Source organism: Corylus avellana, chromosome 1 (assembly GCF_965113065.1).
Source record: "Corylus avellana chromosome 1, dhCorAvel1.hap1.2, whole genome shotgun sequence".
In the NCBI taxonomy this organism is placed as follows: domain Eukaryota; kingdom Viridiplantae; phylum Streptophyta; class Magnoliopsida; order Fagales; family Betulaceae; genus Corylus; species Corylus avellana.
In genome coordinates, this window is record NC_142490.1 from 17,904,082 (window position 1) to 17,927,417 (window position 23,336).

Genomic DNA, 23,336 nt, shown 5'->3' on the forward strand with positions numbered 1-23,336 from the left:
AAGGCATCAAGCCAACAAATCCATAAGAAAGCAATTCAGAAGCACCCAAATTGTTAACCTATTTTTTCTTCTATTTTTACAATCTTACGTGATTGTGTTTGATGAGTGCTAAATATTGCATATTTAGACTTCTTAATTTGCATTTGTTAAGCCTTTAGCTTTATTATTTTATGATGTTTTGGTGTTTTAGTGTTTTGTAGGTTGCTAAGGGAAAACTGCGCTTTTAAAGGGAAAATCCATTAATTCCGGGCTTAAGACACTTCAGGAAGTATTAGCAGCAAATTTGGATCGAGCGATGATTCGCACCCGACAAGTCCTACTAAAAAGGTCATATCTAAAGTTGTAGAGCTTGGATTGGAGCGATCTTGGTGTCATTGGAAAGCTAACTCAAAGATCTATAAATTCATGTTTAACAAGAGTTGGCTAATTCCGAAGGTAGTGTGCTCGGGCGCATGAGTGGAAAGTGATGCACGAGTGCGATCGAGCGCACCTCGAGTGAGATCGAGTGCACTCGGCTGACTTGGCAGCACTGAAACCTTAAAATTAACTTATAAATATCATTCTTTTCTATTGTAAACATACGGAGACGCGCCGGAGGGGCCGTGCTTTGTCAATTTTCATGTTTTCTGGGTTTTTGGAGCTTTGAACTCCAATTCTTTTGTAAGTATTTGATTTTAATGAAAGTAATTTAATTTCTTTATGATTTCTTTTGTCATAAGAGGCTAAATCTTCAGCTAAGGTTGAAGATGAAGTCTTACCATTGATTAGTTTTATGTTTTCATGTTTATTCGTACAATTCCAACCTTAATGGAATGTATGTTCGTTTCAATTCAATTATGTGACAAAATTGTGTTTGATTGTGCCGAAGTTGGATATTCCTTGTGTTTCATCCAACGGATACATTGCATCTTTTGATTTACTTTGGATATCCATTGTCTTTTGTGCAAAACATGGATACATTGGATCTTTTGAACTAAATTAGATATGCATTGTCTTTTGTCAAATGGATGGATTCATTGAATCTTTCAATCGGAACAATAGAACATGCATAGGGTTTAATTGTTTGTCGGATTTATGAACTAAAACATGAGAATGTATGCTTTAATTTGATGAGGTGGATTCTAGAAAGCTTAGTACCTTTTTATCATTCCATTTATTAATTTTTAATTTTAATTTATTTTTATTTTGCAAAACAAAATCACTTGAACTTCAAAACTAGGTTAAGATAGAATTAATTTAAATAGAAATCAATTTTTGCAACGCAATTCCCTGTGGATCGACCTCGCACTTGCATACGTTGTACTGCACACGACTCGTGCACTTCGGAGTAATTATAATTTGCACATCAGTGTCCTCACTAAATTTTTATTGTTCTCTCAATGAACTTTTTTTTTTTTCTTCATATAATTACTTGTTCTCTCTGTGAACTGTTTTCAGAAGCACCCACCGAAAGACAAAAAAAAAAAAAAAAAACCGAACCACAAGTAATTTCGCCACCCACAAGTAATACTCAAGTTGAAACACACAATATTTATTTTATCCATTTTCCCAATCAAAGCAAAACCCATTTCTAAAGAGAGATAATAGAGGGATAAAAGGCGGTGGCTTTGGGCTGAGGAGGTGGTGGGTTTTTAGGGTTTGGGGTTGACGTTAAAGAGCAAATCCTTTTGTCGTATTTTTATTTATTTATTTATTTATTTTAATAAGATCGATTCATGTAATAAGGTTTTACGATAGTAGAAGTTCTATATATATTATGGAAAAGCTGGTTGCACGCTGAGTGCAATCCAAAAATTCTAGAACACTCCAAAAATATCTTCGAGCTGATTCTATGCCTATAAAAATGCGGCTGAATCTAAAGTATTCTAGAAAGTTGTAAACACACTCCCACTACACTGCTGCAAAAGAATTATGGAGGATTTTTTAACTGTTCACGCCTACATTCACTACAAAAAAACAATTTTTTTCTCACCGGAGTTTTTTGACGTGTCAGGGTGTCTGACGTCAGAAAAATTTTCTGACGTGGCGTTTTTTACGCGTGTCGATTGTCAGAAACATAGATGTCAGGAAAAAAAAATTTCCTGACGTGTGAGATGGTAAAACGTCAGAAAATTCTGACGTGTGAAGCTCTGCAACGTCAAAAAATTTCCTGATGTTGCAGTCCTCCCACGTCAAAAAATTTTCTGACGTGGGAGAACTACCACGTCAGAAAATTTCTGACGTGGTAGTTCTGACGCACGTCAGAAAATTGAAAAATTAAATAATTTTTTTTAAAAAAATTTTTATGAAATTTTTAATTATTAATTAAATTAAATTATTATTATTTTTTTTGAATTCCTCTGCACGCACGGCAGCTCCCTCACGCTGCCGTACGTGCAGATCTGTGTTTCTCAAGAAACACAGATCGATCTGCACGATCTGCACCATGGTGAGAGCTGGAGAAAATTTTCTCCAGCTCTCACTTTTCTCTCTCTCTCTTCTAATCTCTCTTCTTCTTCCTCTTCTTCTTCCGATCTTCTCCTTTTCTTTTTTTTTTTCTTCTTCTTCTCTTTCTCCTTTTCTTTTTCTTATGCAGCTTCTCCTCTTCTTCTCTTCTCCCTTTCTTTTTCTTCTGCAGCTTGTCTTCTCCCTTTCTTTTTCTTTTTCTTTTTCTTCTTCTCTTCTCTGGCCTTTTCTTTTTCTTCTCCTTCTTCTGCTTTCTTCAATTTGCCGTGGAGAGAAGGGAGATATATTGAGAGAGTGGGAAAAACAAATGAAGAGGCATGGGGCACTAGGGGAAAGAAAAGATAAAAAACAAAAAAATTCAAACGCGCGCTAGGCCTAGGTGCGCTGCGCACGAGGAAATGAAAATTTCCTGACGTGCCATGTTTGGCATGTCAGGAAATTTCTGATGTGCCAGGCGTTGCACGTCAGAAATTTCTGACGTGCAACACCTGGCACGTCAGAAAACCACTTTGGAAAAAAAATTATCTGCACATATATATATATATATATTTTCTGAAGTGTCTGTGTGCCACGTCAGGAAATTCTGACGTGTCAGTGTGTCACGTTAGAATTTTTTCTGACGTGGCGGTGTGCCACGTCAGAATTTTTCTGACATCGTAACTTTTGCCACGTCAGAAAATAAATAATTTTTAAATATTTAAAATCGTTAAAATTTTTCAAACGTTCCAATTTTTAGCACGTCAGAATTTTCTGACGTGTCTGTTTTGACATGTCAGAAAATTCTGATGTGCCACTGTTCACACGTCAGAAAATTAATTTATGACGTTTTAAAATTCACCCGTCAGAAATTTTCTAACGTGGCAACAAAACATGCACTGTAGCCACGTCAGAAAATGCCCTTTTTTTTGTAGTGATTACTGTATTACTAGACGAGAATTGAAGCAAATTTTCGACTGCCTGACTTTTATAAAATGACGGTAGTGTCCTAAAATTCTGCCTATAAATAGGCGTGTGCAATGCAATAAATTTTCATCTATAAAATCTCTCTCTCCCCCTCTCTCTCTCTCTCTCACGTATTATAAGTATGGAGTAAAAAAAAAAATAATATAGTAAGAGATACGTATAACGCTATGTATATAGGCTTGGGTAGAATATATATAGGATTGGAGCTTCTTGAAGTGGAATTGTTATGTACAATTCTTTTTATCCTTAGTTTCTGTCAATTATAATTATTAGAATTTAATTTATCTCGTTATAATGTCTAAGATAAGAGAAATTATTTCCAAAGCTAATTTAGTACGTAGAAGAGAGATCTAGTAGGCCTCCACAACACTACAAGAAATTTGATTATAAGCTCAAAGGAAAACCTTGGAATAATAAAAAAAGATTCAACACATCTCATTCTCTAATACAAAAGAAAAGGGTCAATTGTTTTGTTTGTGGCAAAGCAAGTCATTATGCAGCGGTATGTAAGTAAAAGACTACCAACAACTACAAATGATCTATATCAAAAAACAAGGCAAATGTGACGGAATGGAAGGGATCATTGCAGTGGTTGTATCCGAAGCTCATATGACTATGGACGTAAATGGATGAGTGATTGATTCCGCGTCCACTAGGCACATTTGTGAAAATAAAGAAGACTTATCCTCCTACACACCAATAAAGGAAAACACCGAGTGCATAATTGTTGGAGACAATAGATTTGTGCATGTGGTAGGCAAAGGGAAAGCTCTCTTAAAGCTAACTTCAGGTAAAACCCTTTCACTTTCCAATGTTCTACATGTTCCTCATTTCCGACACAATCTTGTTTCGGTACACGTGCTTGGTAAGGCAGGACTTAAGGTTTTATTTGATGGTAATATTGTTACCTTAACTAAGCATGATGTGTTTGTTGGTAAAGGATATGAAGATCATGATCTTTTTGTATTAAATGTTGCTACTACTATTAATGAAAATTCATCTTCTTGTGCTTACTTGGTTGATTCTATTAATGCTTGGCATGGTAGACTTGGACATGTAAATCTTGGGTACATCAAGAAAATAAAAGAAACTGGAATTATTAATTCACTAAGTGAAACCAATATGCATAAATGTGAAGTATGTGTTGAGACTAAAATCACTACAAAATCTTGTAAATCTATTACAAGAGAATTTGAGCTTCTTGGCTTAATACATAGTGATTTTGGTGATTTAAAGCACACAATGATTAGAAGTGGTAAAAAATATTATGTGATATTTGTTGATGATTACTTTAGATTTACTAAACTTTATTTATTAAAATCCAAAGATGAAGCCTTAGAAATGTTCATAAAATACAAAAATGAAGTTGAAAATCACAAGAATAAAAGGATTAAAGGACTAAGAATCGATAGAGGTGGTGAATATGAGTCTAATCCTTTTACGGAATTTTGCGAACAAATGGCATAATACATGAAGTTACACCTCCTTATTCATAGGAATCTAATGGAGTAGCCGAAAGAAAGAATAGAACTTTGAAAGAAATGATGAATGCCATGCTTGTTAGTTCCAGGCTACCCCTAACATGTGGGGGGAGGCCATTCTTTCGGCTTGTCACATTCAGAATAAAGTGCCTCATAAGAAAATCGGTAAAAATTCTTACGACCTTTGGGAAGGTCGTGAGCTTAGTTTGGAATATCTCAAAGTGTAGCGGAGTTTGGCAAAGGTTATGCTACCTGAGCCTAAAAAGATGAAACTTGGTTCTAGAACTTGTGATTGTGTTTTTATAGGTTATGCTTGCAATAGTTCATGCTATAGATTTCTTGTTATTCAGAGTGATGTTTTAGATTACAATACTTTTATTCAATCTGAAAATGCTATTTTCTTTGAGCATGTGTTTCCTTTGAAAAATAAGAAAAAATTATTGCATGAACCTTCTATTAATTCTGAAAAACGCTATGCATACTCCAAACACCAATTAATGTGGAATTAACAATATTTATCAACAGGCAAACAATCACCAAAATATATAAAATAGTAAATCACACAGACACAGATATTTTGGTGATGAATAGAAAACCTTTTGGAAAACACTCTAAAAGTAAAACCTCTCTAAAGTAGCCAAACCCAGGAAATCACTATTAGAAAGATGTTTAGAGATTAAAGATACTAGGAACCCTTACAACCCGATGCAAGACCTTGACTCTGTAAGATTGACAAGCCTCCAACTCGTTTCCTCGCTCACAATTTCCTTCAATGTGATTATCCTTTTTCGGACCATTCAGATAAACTTCTCAATCAAGCACACAATGAAACTAACAAAATCCTCTATGAGGAACAAATAGGCTCGCAACAAATAATCATTCAAGCACAGCCTCTCAAGAACTCTAGGGTTCTAAAATTCGTACCTTTCTAGATCTATAAAGTTGTATTTATAACATCTACAAAACCCTAGACCTGGACCCACATAAAAACACGTTTTTGGGCATAAAACTACAGGGTGTCCGGACGGGGTAAGTGCCCATCCAGACGGCAAGCCACGAAGCTGTGTTCATGGAGTTGCTGGAATTCCCGTTCGGATGGCCAAGAGTCCCGTCTAGACGACTAGTTTGTTTGGGAAGAACTCCTCTCGGGTTTTCATGTCAGGACGACCAATCTTCCTGTCCGGACGGCCTTACGTTGGAGATGTGTCTTGGTGCTTTGAATCGTCCATTTTGATCATGAATTAGCCAACAACAAGAACTTACAAACTCCCATTTTGGCAATTCTGTGAATGATTTGCATTCTCAAGTGAATGATTTGTCTCACGGAGAGTGTATCAGATGAGGGAGTCTAGGTCCTAGCATTATAAGGTTTGACTGTGGATTAATTCAGACTTTTTGTCTTTCCTTTACAAAGTGTCTGTCTAGATTTTTCTTCAACTGATGAAATCTTATTTAATGGGAGTTCTCACACACTACACCTTTCGCATGAGTTTTCTGAGTTATTGCTTACTTTGCTGCATTCACAGAACAAGGGTGTTTCATACATGTGTTGAATTTATGGTGTTTGTGTAGTATGTTGATCACTCCGGGTTGCTAAGGTGTTCATAATGACTTGCATGAGATATTGGGTATCTATACAAGTTGTGTTTTGTGTTTAATAAATAAATAAATAAAATTGTCATATTTTTTTTTGTTTTTGGTTAAGTTTGAGGCGGAGGATATTTGGACATGTCACTTACCTATCTGGACACGTCTATTTCAGCCCCTTCGCATTTTTTAAAAGAAAGATAACACTCATTGTTTTCTTCTACCTCTCTCTCGGCCAAAGTCTTCTCTAGGGGTGGGCAGATTAACTGGTTATCGATTATCGGCCGTGTGCCGGTTTCAACCCAACCGATATTAACCGTAACCGATATACCGATATCCTTATCGGTTCAATTTTTTATACCAGTATGCTTATTGGTCCGGTTAGAAATTTCATATCGGTTAACCATTTAACCGATATAAACCGTTAAGTGTGACGTCCCACATCGCCTGGGTATGGAGATGAGGATGTGCTTAAATGTATATTACACCCTTAATGACAACAACGCGTTTTAAAGCCGTGATGGTTATGATCCCATCAGAACTCCGCAGTTAAGCGTGCTTCTGCTGGAGTAGTACCAGGATGGGTGACCTCCTGGGAAGTTTGGTTTGAGGGGAGCCAAAAGCGGACAATATTGTGTCATTGGGGTGGGATGTTACAATTGGTATCAGAGCCATTGCCCAGCCTGAGATGGGGGGAGCGTGCACAAGCCCATGAAGGTCGCTAGCGGGCGCTCGCTGGGGCGGACGCCAAGAATGGGCTAATCCCATGAGGGTCGCCACCGAGGACGCTGGGTCCTAAGAGGGGGTGATTGTGACGTCCCACATCGCCTGGGTATGGAGATGAGGATGTGCTTAAATGTATATTACACCCTTAATGACAACAACGCGTTTTAAAGCCGTGATGGTTATGATCCCATCAGAACTCCGCAGTTAAGCGTGCTTCTGCTGGAGTAGTACCAAGATGGGTGACCTCCTGGGAAGTTTGGTTTGAGGGGAGCCAAAAGCGGACAATATTGTGTCATTGGGGTGGGATGTTACATTAAGTAGAGATGCTAAAACGACGTAGTTTTAGGATTATATATATGCCTATGTAACCTTATTTTAATTTGGGTTTGGGTAGGTTTGATTTTTTTTTTAGTGATGGCATTGGATGAGATTTCTTTGCCTTTGGTGAAATCATTTTTCATTAACTAGTTTTGTTAGTCTAATTAGCATTCATTATGTTAATTAGTCCATTTGCTTTGGAAAAATGTATTTTATAATATACAAAAAAAAAGTTGTGGTGGATCAATATAAAAAAACTTCAATTTTTAGCCCAAAAAACAAATATTTGGGTCCCAACAAAAAGTATTTGGGCCCTAAAACAACTCATTTTTAATAAGTTATTTTATCCCAACAAAAAGTATTTGGGTTCTCAAAAGTAAAAAAAAAACTCATTTTTGGCCCAATAAAATAAATCAATATAAAGCCCACGGTTAAACCGGTTAAGGTTAACCGAACCGTTTAACCATGTACCGTTATAATCGATAATTTCGGTTAAAATTCTTATTGGTCCGGTATCGATTAATAAACCGTTTAACCGAAAATTATCGGTTAATAACCGATAAGAGCAAAAACCGGATCGTTTTGACCGATACCCAGGCCTAGTCCTCTCTTCTTCAAATTTCCGTGGGTCTTCCATTTCTGTGGCTCTATCTATCATTTTCAAGTGTCGTTTCTTTCCTTTCACACTAGGTATGATCTCTAAACTTGAATTTTGTCTCTTTTCAGAATTGTTTTAGAATCAAATCCTAGGGTTTGAAAGTTGGGTTCAAAGGTGATAATCCGAATTTGCTTGATTGTTCTTTGATGATTTGCTTGCTTATCATATGCTTGTGGAATAATACATGGTCTGTGATGTATTTAGGAATGATTTGTTTGTCTCTTGAACTCATTTTACAAGTCCAAAATTTTCTGCATAACATGTGTTTGATAAAATGCCTAAAAGACCTTTTTGAACCATTTGCTAAAATTCTTTACTTGGATTGCTCTTGTTTAATGTTTTTGGTATTTAGATATTGGTTGGGTTGTAATTAGGCAAGGTATTTTCATTATTCATGAAAGCTTTTTCTAATTTTATAGTCAATGCATATCACATGTTCGATAAAATGTCTAAATGAAGTCTTTTTGCATTTGTTTAAGTTTTCCTCTTGAAATGCTTCATTTATGTTGTGTTAATATTTTAGAATTTGTTTATGGTGCATGTACGCTTGTTTGTTCCTTAGCCTCATTTGCTTGATCACATGCTTTGTATTCTTATCCTTCATGTTTTTGACAAAATGATTAATTCAAGTAACTTTTGTTCTTGTTTGGCATTTACTTCTTTCTTTGGGGTTTGAAGACCATATAAGAGTGGATATGTATTATTTTTCTTTATAGGTGCAGAACATGGTGTATCCGCTGTCGAAATCCACACCTAGGAGGAAGCGCACTAGTGAAGAAAAATCTATTTTACAAGACAATTCTGACTCGCAACATTGTGATTGAGCGTGGAGTGGGGCAAAATGATCTTCTTGTTACACCTTTCCGGTTCATCTATGAAATATTCCACGACAACCAATGGAAATCATTGTTCATACCTATGAGTGCATACACTAGGTTGGTTCGGGAATTTAATTACAACATCGAGGATGTTGATTTGGTTGGTGAACTGTCATTCTAGACCAAGGTTTCGGGAAAAACTCTCACTATCACTCCTAGTTTGATAAGTGAAGTCACTGGGATTCCCTTAACAAATAAGAAGCCACTTCCATTTCTAGAGACCGAGCCACAACCAACTAAAGTTGACATTATGGCGGTTCTTAATCCGAGTAGGGAGCTCGTATGGGACGACAACAAGACCAAAATTCCTATTGGATATGTGCGGGGTCTAGAGCGGCTGTTGACTAGGATTGTGCTGCAAAATATCTAGCCCATCTCTCGCAATATTCATGTGCCCATTGACCGAGCAATAATGATATATGGCATCATTAGGCGTATTCAGTTTTGCTTATGTACTTATATGGTACTGACAATGATTGAGCTTCATGAGGACCATTCTATTGCATTACCATATGGCGGCCTCATCACTAAGATCTTGAAAGTTACGCTGCCTAAAATTGCTGCAAATGAACATGTGGAATCTCCTGAAGGCTATTTTGGAAAAGGAATGGTGATGAAATCAAATGCTCAACTTCAAAGGTTTCCAGCTCTAGTTGACCATGCTCCTCCAATCATTCAAGATCCTCAAGCTACGTCTTCCTTAGGGTCATCAGATGTTTCAAGTCAATTAAATACAATCATTGGATTACTTCAAGCTCAAGGCCTAAGCATCGAAGCTATCAACAAACGCCTTACGACTTTGGAGAAAGATGTGAAGCAAATCAAGGACCGCATTTGACAAGACTACTCTTTGTTTTTGCTTGAATGACAAATGGGATTTTGTTATGGTACTATTTATGTTTGCTTTGTCTACTTATTTAGGGTTTAATGGATTGGTTATTTTTTAACTCTAGGATTCAATTCAATTTTTTTTGTGCTTCCTTTTGTCCTTTTGTGACAAAAAGGTGGAGTTTATGTGTCTCATTTTCATGTATGTTTTTGTTCCTGAATGGCCAAAGGGGGAGTTTGTTAGTTTATGTTTTTGGCACATTCGGTTTGCATGTAATTTGATGAAAATGAGCACCCTGTTCGAACAGCCATAGGCAGTGTCCAGACAGCATTTATAGAGAGCTCAATTTGTTGTTCTTCAAAGACCTGTCCGGACAACCAGAAGCCATGTCCGACAGCATTTCCAAAGAGTTCAACTTGTGTTTTTTTTTAAGACTTGTCCGGACAGCTATAAGCAGTGTCCAGATAGCATTTCCAGAAAGCTAATCTTGGGTTCTTTAAGACATGTTCGGACAGCCAAGAGTAGGGTTCGGACAGCCTTTCTAGAAAGCCAAACTTAGTTTCTTTGAAGACCTATCCGGACAGCCAGAAGCCGTGTCCGGACAGCATTTCCAAAGAGTTCAATTTCCATGGTCTGTCCAGACGCATGGCTTGGCTATCCGGACACCAAGGGTTTACGCATATGTAACCCTAGCCGTGTCCAGACACATACTTATCCCTGTCTAGACACGTCCACTAAATTGTTGTTTATTTTTTATTTAAACAATATGTTTTGCCCATTATGATGTACATATTCTGAGAACGAATACGGTGAGCTAAGAGAGAGATATCATTCTCCTTTCTATGATTAAAGATTAAATACGTGAAGCCAATCGGAGTTCCGGTAAAAGGAAATCATATAGAAGAATTCTGCCAGATGTTCTGGAAAGGGCTACTATGGTAGAAGTCAAGTGGGTCACTTGTCGTGTGCAAGGAAGTGTCAATTGCAAAGGTTTTGATAATCCTTCTTGAATTCCTTATTCTTCTTATAGTTGATTGATTTCTTAGATTTGGCTGGCCCGAAGAGGTTTTACATTTAGAGAGTTCTTTAAATGGTTTCATCTTCGTAACCAAATATCTGTATTCTTAAATATTCATTACATATTTGTATTTGGTTGAATATTAATTGTTAGGTTAGATCTTATCCGCATACTCTTTGTCAAACACCTATACATTTAAAATAGGTGTCGTTTGGAGTCGTATTTAGGTTTTTGCAACCTTGAAGCGATCCATATCTCCCAAAAGAATAGAGGATACATCCTTTGCATTGCACCCGCCACCAGCATATTACTTTGGATCTATCAAAAAGAGAATGATAACAACCATATAATAATCACCGTAAACAAGAAAAATATGTATTCCAACAGAGTAAAGGGGAATGAATTAAGCTCTTTCTTTTCATGTTTTAGATGTGAGATCAAAAGCTTTTCAGGGGTACATTGTTCTCGCACGTTCCACCTACTTGCTTTATTTATTTTGTTCTTTTCCGAATTGAAGGGCACCACATGGTTCTTTAACTTTCACCGCGTTCACATTGAGCAATTTTAAATTTTCCTAAATTTAACTCAATTATTTATTTATTTATTTAGCTAACAACTTTTCAAAATCATTAAACATCAAATTCTCTAAATATTTTTCTTGTAAAATTTCGCCCTAAATGATATGATATTGTCCGCTTTTGGCCAAGACCTCACGATTTTATTATGGGTTTACCTCAAAATACCTCATACTATTTAGAGAGAGCATATTCTATATAAACACCTCATTCTTTTCACACTCAGGCAGTCACATCTCTACTTTAACTAAATATTATTTTTTATTAGTAAAAACAACTTTCAAAGTAACAAAATTTGCCACTTAAAAAAAAATCAAATGTCAATATATATATATTTTTTTGCCTCCATAAACTAAAGTGCCTTAGCACTTTCTCCCCATGAACTACCAACTATGACACCTAACCCATCAAACTACCATCTTATGACAAAAAGCCCCATTCCGTCAATCAAAGGGGTTAAAATTGACGGTCAACGGTCATTTACAAGTCATGTGCCATTTTAAATTTTTTTCTTCCACTTTTGCCCTCAATTTAGACTGAGAAAATGGCGCTTATACCCTCTTAAACCTTAATCCAACACATGAAAACAATTTAAAATGAGGGCAAAAGTGGAAGAAAAAAATTTAAAATGGCACATGATTTGCACATGACCGTTGACGTCAATTTTAACCCATTTAATTGATGGAATGAGGCTTTTTGTCATAATATGGTAGTTTGATGGGGTCAGGTATCATAGTTGGTAGTTCATGGGGAAAGTGCCAAGGCGCTGTAATTCATGGGGTAAAAAGGTAATTACCCTTTTTTTTTTTTTTTATCTCTTTACATTTTGCCTTTCACTTTTGGAGAGAAGAAGGAATATCATTAAAAAATTAAATAATATTCACTTTTTGCCTCTTTACATTTAGAGAGAGAATATGATAAATGTGAAATTTAACATTGAATAAAGAGTACTTTGTTAAATGACATTTTTTGTGAGTTTTGTTAAGATTTTAGAAAAAAGCTAAAAGTAAAGAATTTAATGTGAATGCTATCACAAAATGTTGAACACCTTCATAATTGATTTTTCAAATTTCTCGTTTTTTAGTATTTAAGTTGTTTACTTTGCAGTAAATACATTTTAGCATTAATCCATGTTAAATCACTATTTTTCCTAAAAGCTTAAACTTATAGGAAGTGATGAATTTAATAGCTTAATTTATAATAATACCATGCATGTTAACTCAACACATATATCAAAAGCTTAGACTTATAGAAATGAATGAATTTAATCATTTACTTTAGAGAAAACCATGTGTTAGATGGTTGAGAATTTCAAAGAAAACTAATTTTTTTAATGTTTATGGTATAGATTGATGTTTATGATTAATATGGTGTATGTAATTTGGAGAGAAAGAAACAAGGTAATCTTTACTTAGCAAGGAAATAAGAACATCTGAAAAGGTTCATGCAGAAGTCGGTCATGCATATATAGGGTGAGGGAGCCTTCCTTTCTTTTTGATTACTTTGTGCTTTACATGTTTAACATATATTTAATTGTTTCTTTTTTCATTTATTTACTAGCCCGTTTTGGGATTGGGGGGCTTCACTTGGAGAGCCGTTAGAAAAGAAAAAGAAAAGTGGACACAGTTGCTTGCATGTGATCTGAAATCATGAGGACCATATATAATGTATGCAGAGAGGTTTCAAGATTTAAAAATGTTCAAAAAAATCTCACTCCTAAAGCTAGAAGCACTATCGCATTCCAGCCAAAGAAACAAAGCCAAAAGTAACAATGATTCGTTTATATAAAAATAAATAAATATTTTTGTTTAAAAAAATGGTTCACTTAATTCATATTTACCAGCCACGCACAATTTCACCAAATCTAGCAAATTAGTATAAAATAAAGTAAACACGACTTTCGTCATTAACTCTAAAACTTTGTTCATTCTTATATCAAGCTTCCACTCCCAAAACTCCAATGGCTGAATAATTGATTTTGTGTGGGTCAATGAAGTCTAGGAGAGCTTAAATGATGTAGTATGACGCAGTGAAACTTCAAAGATAGACAAAACACAAAGCACAATTCTTTTGAAAACTCAAGATTCTATCAAGGAATTGAGAAAAACTCAAACTTTGAGTAATCCGTAATGAAAACTGATAAAATATCACAAATCTCCCATACCTAATACAAATTGAAATTAAATCACTTTAATAAAACAGTCGCATCTAGTTCGAACGGTTGGGTCTCAGCAATTCGAACTGCTAAAAATAACACTTTGTTCCAAGTGCAGTTTGAAGTGGCACTTGAGACAGCCGAATCTAGACTGCCGTTTCAAGACCAAATAATTATGATTACATCATTGAACTACAACTTGTTGGAGATCTACTCCTTATTGAACTCTAACACGACTCTTGCAAGACCAAATAATTATGATTACATCATTGAACTACAACTTAGGGCGCCATTTTCTAGATCCTTCTATGACTCATTCTCCAGGCAATTTGGACAAGTGCTAGACCTAGTTCGAACGGCCAAACTCCAATTTGGTCCAAATGTCTTCAGAAACTCAAATGCCGTCTGATCTACATCATTAAATATTGAAGGCATATAGTGGCATGTCATTTAAAAGAAAAGGGAAAAACTCGCTCTCTCTAGGAAGAGCTCTCTCTGGAATCTCTTGTTCCTTCCCTAAGACTCTTGTCTTCTCCCCTCCCTCCATACTCAGCCTTTCTCTCTTTCTCTCCTTGCTCATGGAAGCTCTCATTGCCCAAACGGAAGCCCTCTCCTGGGAAGATCCCTCCTCTCAACTAGAAACTCTCCCTTCTGAAACTGTTATTGAGGAATGCTTGCCACTCATAGGGCATATCTTCTCTCAAAAAACTCATAATAATCAATCAGTCAATGCAGCTTTGATCAAGGCTTGGGATTTTGCGGTTCCTTTTTCCTTTGCTGTCCTTGGTCCCAATAAGTTCTTACTCAAATTCAGCAAACAAGCCCATATTGACAGAATCCATAAGCTATGGAATGTCAATGGCTCACTTCTGACACTTCAACAATGGTCTCCTACGGCCACGATGGGTGAGCTTACTATCAAAAAGTTTCCCTTTTGGATCCAAGTTCATGGTCTCCCTCTGGCCAACCTGTCTTTGAGGATTGCCATTGCCATTGGTAAGGGTTTGGGAAACTTGATCAAGGTGGACGATGCATGTGCAGCGGGACTAACTTTTCGAAGCTATCTCAGAATGCTAGTGGAAGTTGATGTGTTTGAGCTTTTGAAGCCAGGTTTTCCTTTTCGCAGAGAAGGAGGTGAGCCTATTTGGATTTCTTTGAAGTATGAAAGGTTCGATTTTTATTGCACTAACTGTGGGAGAATTGACCATAAGTACCCTAGCTGTAGAGGCCCTTCTGAAGAAAGTGTCCCGGGGAATTACAAAATTTCTCTCAAGGTGAATATCTTCACCAACCTTCGCCTCTCAGTCTCTGGTGCATGGGGTTATTCTGAAGGAGTTCCCTCCCTATCTCAACCATCATCGGTCCATAACCTAGACAGTGAGTTAACTCAGTCAACCGGCCAAACCCTCAATCCGTACAAACCTGTCACCCTCACTTGCCTTATCCCTACTCTCCTTAATCCTCTCAAAAATCTGACCTTGCAGCCCAATATATCCGACACTGTCACCCATGTCACTGCTGAAACCTCAACTCAGCCCCTTAACTCATTTAATGAACCTACTAATATCTCACCTACCGCCGCTAGAAGTGACCATGTTGTCATCAATGAAACCCTTCAACTAAAATGCTCCCCTTCACATCCCCCCTCCATAGTTAACAGCTCTACCAATGCCAACGCAACCAACTCCCCTTCTAGTTCCATCTCCATCGATTTAAACAATAGCTTGTCTGGGCCCTGTGCTCACTCAAAAGCCCAAACCACTCCTACCAATCAGCCCTTAAGCCCACCTTTCAAGATTGTAAGCCCCTCAATCCCAACGGTTTTAACCAACCCTTCTCTTCACTCTAAATACTCTCCCTCCAAAAAACACTCTTCAAAACGCTTATCTCATACTAAATCCCCTCCTATCCTCCCCGCACTCTTAAAACTACAAGACCCCTTCTTCATGATCGTGAACCCCCTATCTCCGTTAACCCCACCCCAAACTTTTCCCCGATCAAGAAAAGAACCCGCCACAATGGTGCTCTCACTCCCTTTAAAAAAGGCCCTGGGATCTCTCATCTTGCTGTTCCGCGTTCTGATGAAATGGACACTACTTATGAGACCACTTCATATCCCATTTCCCCCAACCCTGCTTTCAACTGCCCCCCTATACACTTTTTCAAAGCTTCTCGCAAAGATAAGCTAGCCACCTCCCCTGCTTCCTCTTCTGTGACCCTTCCAAATTCTGGGGACATTAACTTGTCCCCCAAAACCTCATGAAGATTCTTTCTTGGAACTGCAAAGGGCTTTCTAGGCCTGCTGCAGTTCGTCACTTGAGGATGTTGATCCGTGACAACTTTCCTGACATCCTCTTTCTTTCTGAAACCAAATCTCCTCCCCCTCAAGTTTCCACTGTTCTCAATAGACTTGGTTTTTACTTGATGTGCCAGTTTGTTCCTGTTGGTTCTAGTGCGGCCTTGTTCTTGCTTGGAGGCCTGGGGTGGAACTTGAATGTTTCATCTCAAATAAGAATAACATCTCTGCCCGGTGTTACTCTAATCCCCCAAACTTCCCTTGGATTCTCTCTTGTATACATTGTCCTCCTGACAAAAGAGACAAATTTGCGTTTTGGGACTCCTTTACTTCTGTTGGTGAAGGTTTTGTTAGTCCTTGGCTTTGCATTGGGGATCTCAACTACATTTTGGATCAATCAGAAAAGCTTGGAGGTAGGCCTGTTGCTAGCTCTTCTCATTGCCCCTTTAAGCACTTCATTGATCATTTTGGTTTGGTGGATTTAGGGTTTGTTGGAAACTCGTTTACCTGGTGTAATAATAGACAAGGTTCTGCTACTATCAAAGAGAGACTGGATAGAGTTTGGCCTCCCTTAGCTCGATTCAAAGAGTTTGGCCTCCCCACTCGAGTCAAATATATACATGCTTGCATGCGATGTGAAATCATGAGGCCCATATATGCATATCGTGTATATAACTGGCGGTCAAAGATCAAAAAGTGTAGTAGACTCCTAAATCAAGTGAAAGTGAAAATTATTTATCTATAAAAAAGAAAAAAGTAAAAAAATGATTCGCTTAGAAAAGACAAACCTAACAATTTCCATATATATATATATATATATATATATATATATATATATATATATATATATATCACTACTCCTGCTGGAACTTTAGTAATAACTTTGTCCCATATTTTGACAAGTCGTGTTTGGATGAGCATCAAGTTCGTCAGAGCTCCTCAACATGGACCTTATTCACCGTCGAATAATGCTTTCACATGACCACACGTCTTTACACAGAAAAGGGAGGATTATTATAAGTGGTTAGTGGTGCACGCCAGATTCTGTCTTGTGGGTTGGGGTCGTAGTGGAGTTGGCTTTCTTCTTTTGGGAAGATAGTTGCATGGTTTTCATGTTTGTTTTATGGTCACTATGTATGGTACATATCTCTTTATATTATATTTAGGATCAACTCTTTCTATGTTTTGTTGTTTTTTCTTTTCCTTTGGTAATATTGCTCGTATTAGACAATGAGGCAATTCTTTTCTCCCTTATACTTATGGGAGGACAAAACTTCATCCTAAATCTTTGATATAATTCTATTCAATTGACAAGGAATCAACGAAAGAATATCAATTAAACAATTATTATTTTAATGTGATGTGACAAAATGTTAACGTTGCACTAACAGATGACATAATTTCGAACGGAAAGATTTATTGCACTTTTTCGATAAACTTAAGCTGTTAAATTTTTTTTTCTTAGAAAAAAAAAAACATTCAAGGTATCCAACATCTGTTTTTGCAAGTTGACTTAGGGATTTATCTAAAAAATTCTCTTTATTTAATTAAGACAAATGATAAAATCATAACAATAATTAATTTACTAATAGCATGAATTTATAAAAAAAATAATAATAAATAAACAATCATGATACAAACATTATATAATGAATGAATAAGTTAATTGTGAAGCTCATGAAAAAATTTGAATTTATTCAAAAAAAAAAAATGAACCAAGCTTGAATAGAGTATCTAGCTCGGTAATAAGCTCAAGCTTGACTTGTGTGTGAAATAAAATTTAATTAACCGAACTTAAACATTCTATACTTCACTCGATTCGACTGCAATGTTTGTTTAATATGTAACAAATAAAATTAAAAAGCAAAATAAATAAACAAATAATGTATTGATCGAACAGTGTTTTATACATTTGTTTTTATCTCTATATATATAATGATGAATACTATCTTACACATCTACTCGACTTTTTAGACAAACTTCCTTCAAGGTTGAGAATCACAAGGCTCGTAACACTAAAAAAAACAAAGAAAAAAAAAACATGTTTACACTTGTAATAGGGGTACTTTAATAAAACTTGTCTATATAGGAACCTTTTACTATGTAAACAACCCGAAATAAAATTAGAAACGCTTACGTAGTAAAACACCCCCTTAAAAAGGGACGCCCCAATTTATTACATTAGGGGCAACTGGCTGGCAGTAATACATTTGTTTTTATCTCTATATAATGATGAATATTATCTTACACATCTACTCGACTTTTTAGCCAAACTTCCTCCAAGGTTGATCAGAATCACAAGGCTCTGAAGAAGCTCAATCTGTAACGGCAAAAATTTGAATAGTAAGTAATGTCAATTACGTGTAGTAAATCTTCACCATAATTGTTGTTATCATCATGACTTTAGCATTTCTCTCTTTCTACTTACCATTATTCGTTAATTCTTAACTTTGTATCTGTATATTGTTTCATTTTTATAACACTAACCAGGCATCATACCTTTTTTTCTTCTTTACGAATCCGTAAATCAAAATCTTGGTACTTTTGTCATGGTGGTTCTTGTTTACTATTAATGCAATGTGATTGTCCCTCTAAACTTGTATCGCAAATCATGATAAAAATAAACTACTACATGTGACGGACTTGGGCGGGGGGAATTGTTAAAAAGAAATTAGTCTTTAAATTTGTTAAAAAAAATATACATGTGAAGTCTTTTTAACTTAGGCCTCTTAAAAAAATTAAAATAAAAAAATAAAAAAATAAAAAAATAAAAAATAAAAAATAAAAAAGAAAGAAAGAAGAAGAAGAAGAAGAAAAATATTCCAACTAGGCCAGTCTCGCCCTCTAAAGTTAAATTCGCAATTATATATATCCCAAAATTCAAGGAAGAAAACTTGAAATGATCAAGAAAAATGAAAAATGAAATAAAAAAAATTGCAAAATGCAATATTTACTTTTGAATCATTCCTCTCTCTCTCTGTGTCTCTAAATCTTTAACTTGTAGGTAAAAATGTTCATATGTCAATTTTCTATCAGATTTATTTTTATAAAAAGCAGAAAAGAAAAATGAAAGATGTCTAAGCATGCCTCATAATGGTGGACAGCAGGCAAATGATGGAATTGCAAATGAGTGAGATATCTCCACGTAATCTTCCACAAAGATCCTCTTCTACAACAGCGGATTCCACCAGCACCTCTAGTGGTCTTGGTTCTACAGCATCGTCTTCCGGTCCAACGGATTCTAATGATGCTGGAGATTCTGGTAGTCACTTGATTACGATTGAGAACTCGGACGCAACTAATGGGAGTAAGTGCCTCTCTCTCTCTCTGGTCACATAACAGGTGACTGAGTTTAATTTCGATTTGTCTTACGTTAAAGTGTTGCGAATGCTTTTATATATACCAGGCATATTATATATATATATATATATATATATATATATATATATATCTTGCAGAAAACTGCATTGTGAATGTTTTCTTAAGCATGCATCTTCTGCATATATATATCTGCACCTGTTGGTCCTCTTCTCATTTATCTTAGGCCAAAATTCCAGAGAAAATATCACCATAATTGTTGTTATCATCATGAATTTAGCATTTTTCTCTTTTTCTCTTTTTCCTTACCATTATATATATATATATATATATATATATATATCTTGCAGAAAACTGCATTGTGAATGTTTTCTTAAGCATGCATCTTCTGCATATATATATCTGCACCTGTTGGTCCTCTTCTCATTTATCTTAGGCCAAAATTCCAGAGAAAATATCACCATAATTGTTGTTATCATCATGAATTTAGCATTTTTCTCTTTTTCTCTTTTTCCTTACCATTACTCTTTTATTCTTAACTTTGTATCTGTATATTGTTTCAATTTTTAAGTACACTAGCCAAGCATCATGCCTTTTTTTTCTTCTTTCGAATCCTTAAATCAAAATCTTGCTACTTTTGTCATATGGTGGTTCTTATTTACTATTTAGCAAATCTGGTAGAAGAAAAGTTTATGAAAAACCAGAAGAAAAGGATCAATTATAAGTTTGTTGTGAGGGATCGCTTAATACAATGCGATATATTGTCCAGCTAAAATTGGATCGTAAATCATGGCAAGAATAAACTACAACCCGTACGTGACGGACTAGGGCGGGGGGAATTGTTAAAAAAACAATAGTCTTTAAATTTGCTAAAAGTATATTTGAAGTTTTTTTTTTTTTTTTTTTACTTTGTCCTCTTAAAAAGAAAATTTAAATCCTTGTTTAAGTTGAAGGAAGAAAACATGAAATGAGCAAGAAAAATGAAGAAGAATTACAAAATGAATTTAGTCATAAATCATTCCTCTCTCTCGCTCTAAATCTTTAACTTGTAGAAATCTCAATACATAACTTATCTAAAAATGTTATGTTGTACACGTAATTAAATTCAAGATCTCAAAGAAGCAAAAAGAACATAATATAAAATAAATCAACCACATATGACACTAAAATTTAAGTGGTTCGGCTTAACAAACCAACATCTATGGGCAGAGACGATCCAAGAGAAATTTACTAACAAAAGATTGAGTACAAAGATAACAGGAAGAAAACCACTCAAAACTCAAAGTCCTAATACACTCAAATCTCACTCTCACACAAAAGAGAGAAAAAATTAATAAAGAAAACTCTCTTCTTCTTTAAGTGTCATAAGGCACAACAAAGTGAAAAAACCCTAATGAAATGCGGCTTCTAAATTTTTCTCCCACCTTCAAAGTTGTGAAGCATAGTCTCTTTTATAGAAGATCAACGTCGGTTAGACTCCAAATCCAAGTTGACGTACTGCACATCGGCTAAAACAAAGTCCAAATCAAATCAGACTTGGACTAGAAATTCACTTAGGTTGAAAAAGTGAATTCCAACACCAACTTGGAGAGGTGAAAACACATGAGAAAAAATAAAAATAAAAATCCTAGACAAAAAAGACTATTGGTGGGCCCCACAAATTGACTTGAGTAATTCAAGTCATAATACAACATGTTCATATCTCAATTTCTATCAGATTTATTTTTAGGAAACCAATGTTAAAAATTGTAAACAACCCACTCTAAGATAACACAAATAAAAAAGTGGAATAACGAATTAATAGAGGGCTTTGTGTTTTTTTATTCAACTTGATAAAATAACTTGCTTAGATGGATATTTATAAGATACAAATGATCATTCTAACTTTTTTACATTAACTTTATTCATTTACATCTCATATAGCTCACATGTAACTCTTATTTAAAATAACTCTTGAAACACCAAAAGTCACAACTTCTTCAAGTCACTTAGTAACTTAAAGGAATATGAAATGAAAGAATCAAATAAATGTTATTAAAATTAAGTTTATTATTCAATAAAAAAAATAAAAAATAAAAAATAAAAAAACAAGAAAAAAGATGGAGGACGGTGCTACTTCTTCGATCTGGACAAGCTATCCGTCAACCAATATTATCTCCTACATGGTTACAATAGGTTTCTTAAAACATCGCCTTCTGATCAATGAATCTAATGCAGTCCATCATAGAGCCGCTCCTAATATCCCAAGTACGTCAAATTCAGAGATACCTCCAGCAAGCAATAATTCAGCTAGGACATCACAAGGACAGTCCTCAAACTCAAATGAAGATCCTGAAAGTAAGCATCTCTCTTTCACTTTGGTCATAACAGGTGACCGAATTTAATTTCGATTTGGCTTAGGTAAAAGTGTTGCGACTACTTTTATATATGCAGTGAATCAGGTGCATGTTATCTATATATCTTGCAAAAACTGCATTGTGAATGTTCTCTTAAGCACCTTGTGCATATATATATATATATCCGTGTGTGTATGTGCCAAGGGATCGAAGAGACCTGGGGTGAGCCGGCGGGGACACTCCAATGCCTAAGTCAGAATTTGAGAGAGAAAGAGTATAAGCAACAAAGGAAAGCTTAAGAACCAAAGTTGCGCTTACCCAAATGTGAAGAAATGATCTGTCTTTTATAGGCATGAAGTAGTGGAAGTTCTCTAACCAATGACTTACTCTTCCTTGAGTTTCTGTGGTGCAGTTGCTAACAAGTGATTTGAGTAGTTATCCTTGCCGAGATCTTAGGGGACTAAGATCATAGGATTTGATGGTTATAAGTATCAATCGATTTGAATATTTGTATGAAATCTGCAGATAACATATCTGATTTGTATTTTAAATAGATTTGATAGCTTTTGAATGTATGGATAAGATCACTTATCTATTAACAGCTGTATTTCCCAAGATATCTGAGTTATCCTTGGTACCGAGACCTGTGTGTCCTAAGTTATTAGTCTCGGACTTAAAGGTCTCAGCTTCAAAGGTCTCGGATCTTATGGGTCTCAGATCCATAGGTCTCGGAAGTTGGGGATTTCAGGCCTGGTTGCCCAAAACCTCTCTGGTCTTTGATCTTTCCATACTTAGATTGGGCCCAAGCTTTGCCAGGCATTTAAGAGGTTGATCCATGACCCAACAGTTACTCCCAATTTCCTTGTCTATACGACTATAGAAATTTTCATGTTTTGAAAGAATGGATCAATCTTTCGAGACCTGTCTCTGCATGAAAATGTCCGAGACGGTTGAGGAGGGAAAATTTTCTGAAAATTTTTGAAATTTGAATTTCAAATTTGGGCGGACAAATTTTTGAATTTCAAATTTTCGGTGGAGTCTATTGGTATTCCCGAGACCCTGTCGACTCATCAAATTAGATACTCGAGTATCTCCACGTGTCGGCTGTAGAGGCGTGCCTCTCTCGGCGCATTTAATGCGCATGTTTCCGAGACGAACCTTTATAAAAGGAAGTTTCTTTCTTTTCTCCTTTATTTATTTTCTTGAAGGAGCTTTTACTTTTGAACTTCTATTCCTTTCTTCCGAGAGCGTTCTTCTTTCCCTTTTCTCTTTTTCAATCTTCAACAAACATATCTGGCAATGAGGGATCGAGCTTAGATGGTATCGGTGGCAATACTTACCCAGCCTTCTAGCGGCCAAAATTAACCAAGGCTGATGAGAGTAGGATCCGAGAGGAATGCTTTATTCCCAAGTCGGTGCAGCTTCGATTCAACGACGAGTAGACTGGTGCAATTGTGCGTGCTGATGCGCACGAAGTCTGCCTGTACGTGATCATGTTCCGTGCAGGTTTCCGATTGCCCTTCTTGTGGGTAGTACGAGAGCTCCTGAGCCATTTGAACTTGGCTCCATATCAGATTGTGCCCAATGCATGGAGGGTGTTTTACGCCTGCCTTATGCTTTGGCCTTAGCTCTCGAACCCAGGCATTTTCTCTCCGCACTAGAGTTTTTATGGATGTATTGACTCCAGAAGAACCCAAAGATTGACTGTCTGTACAACTTTCAGCCTCAGCAGGGGAAGTTCATCCATATGGAC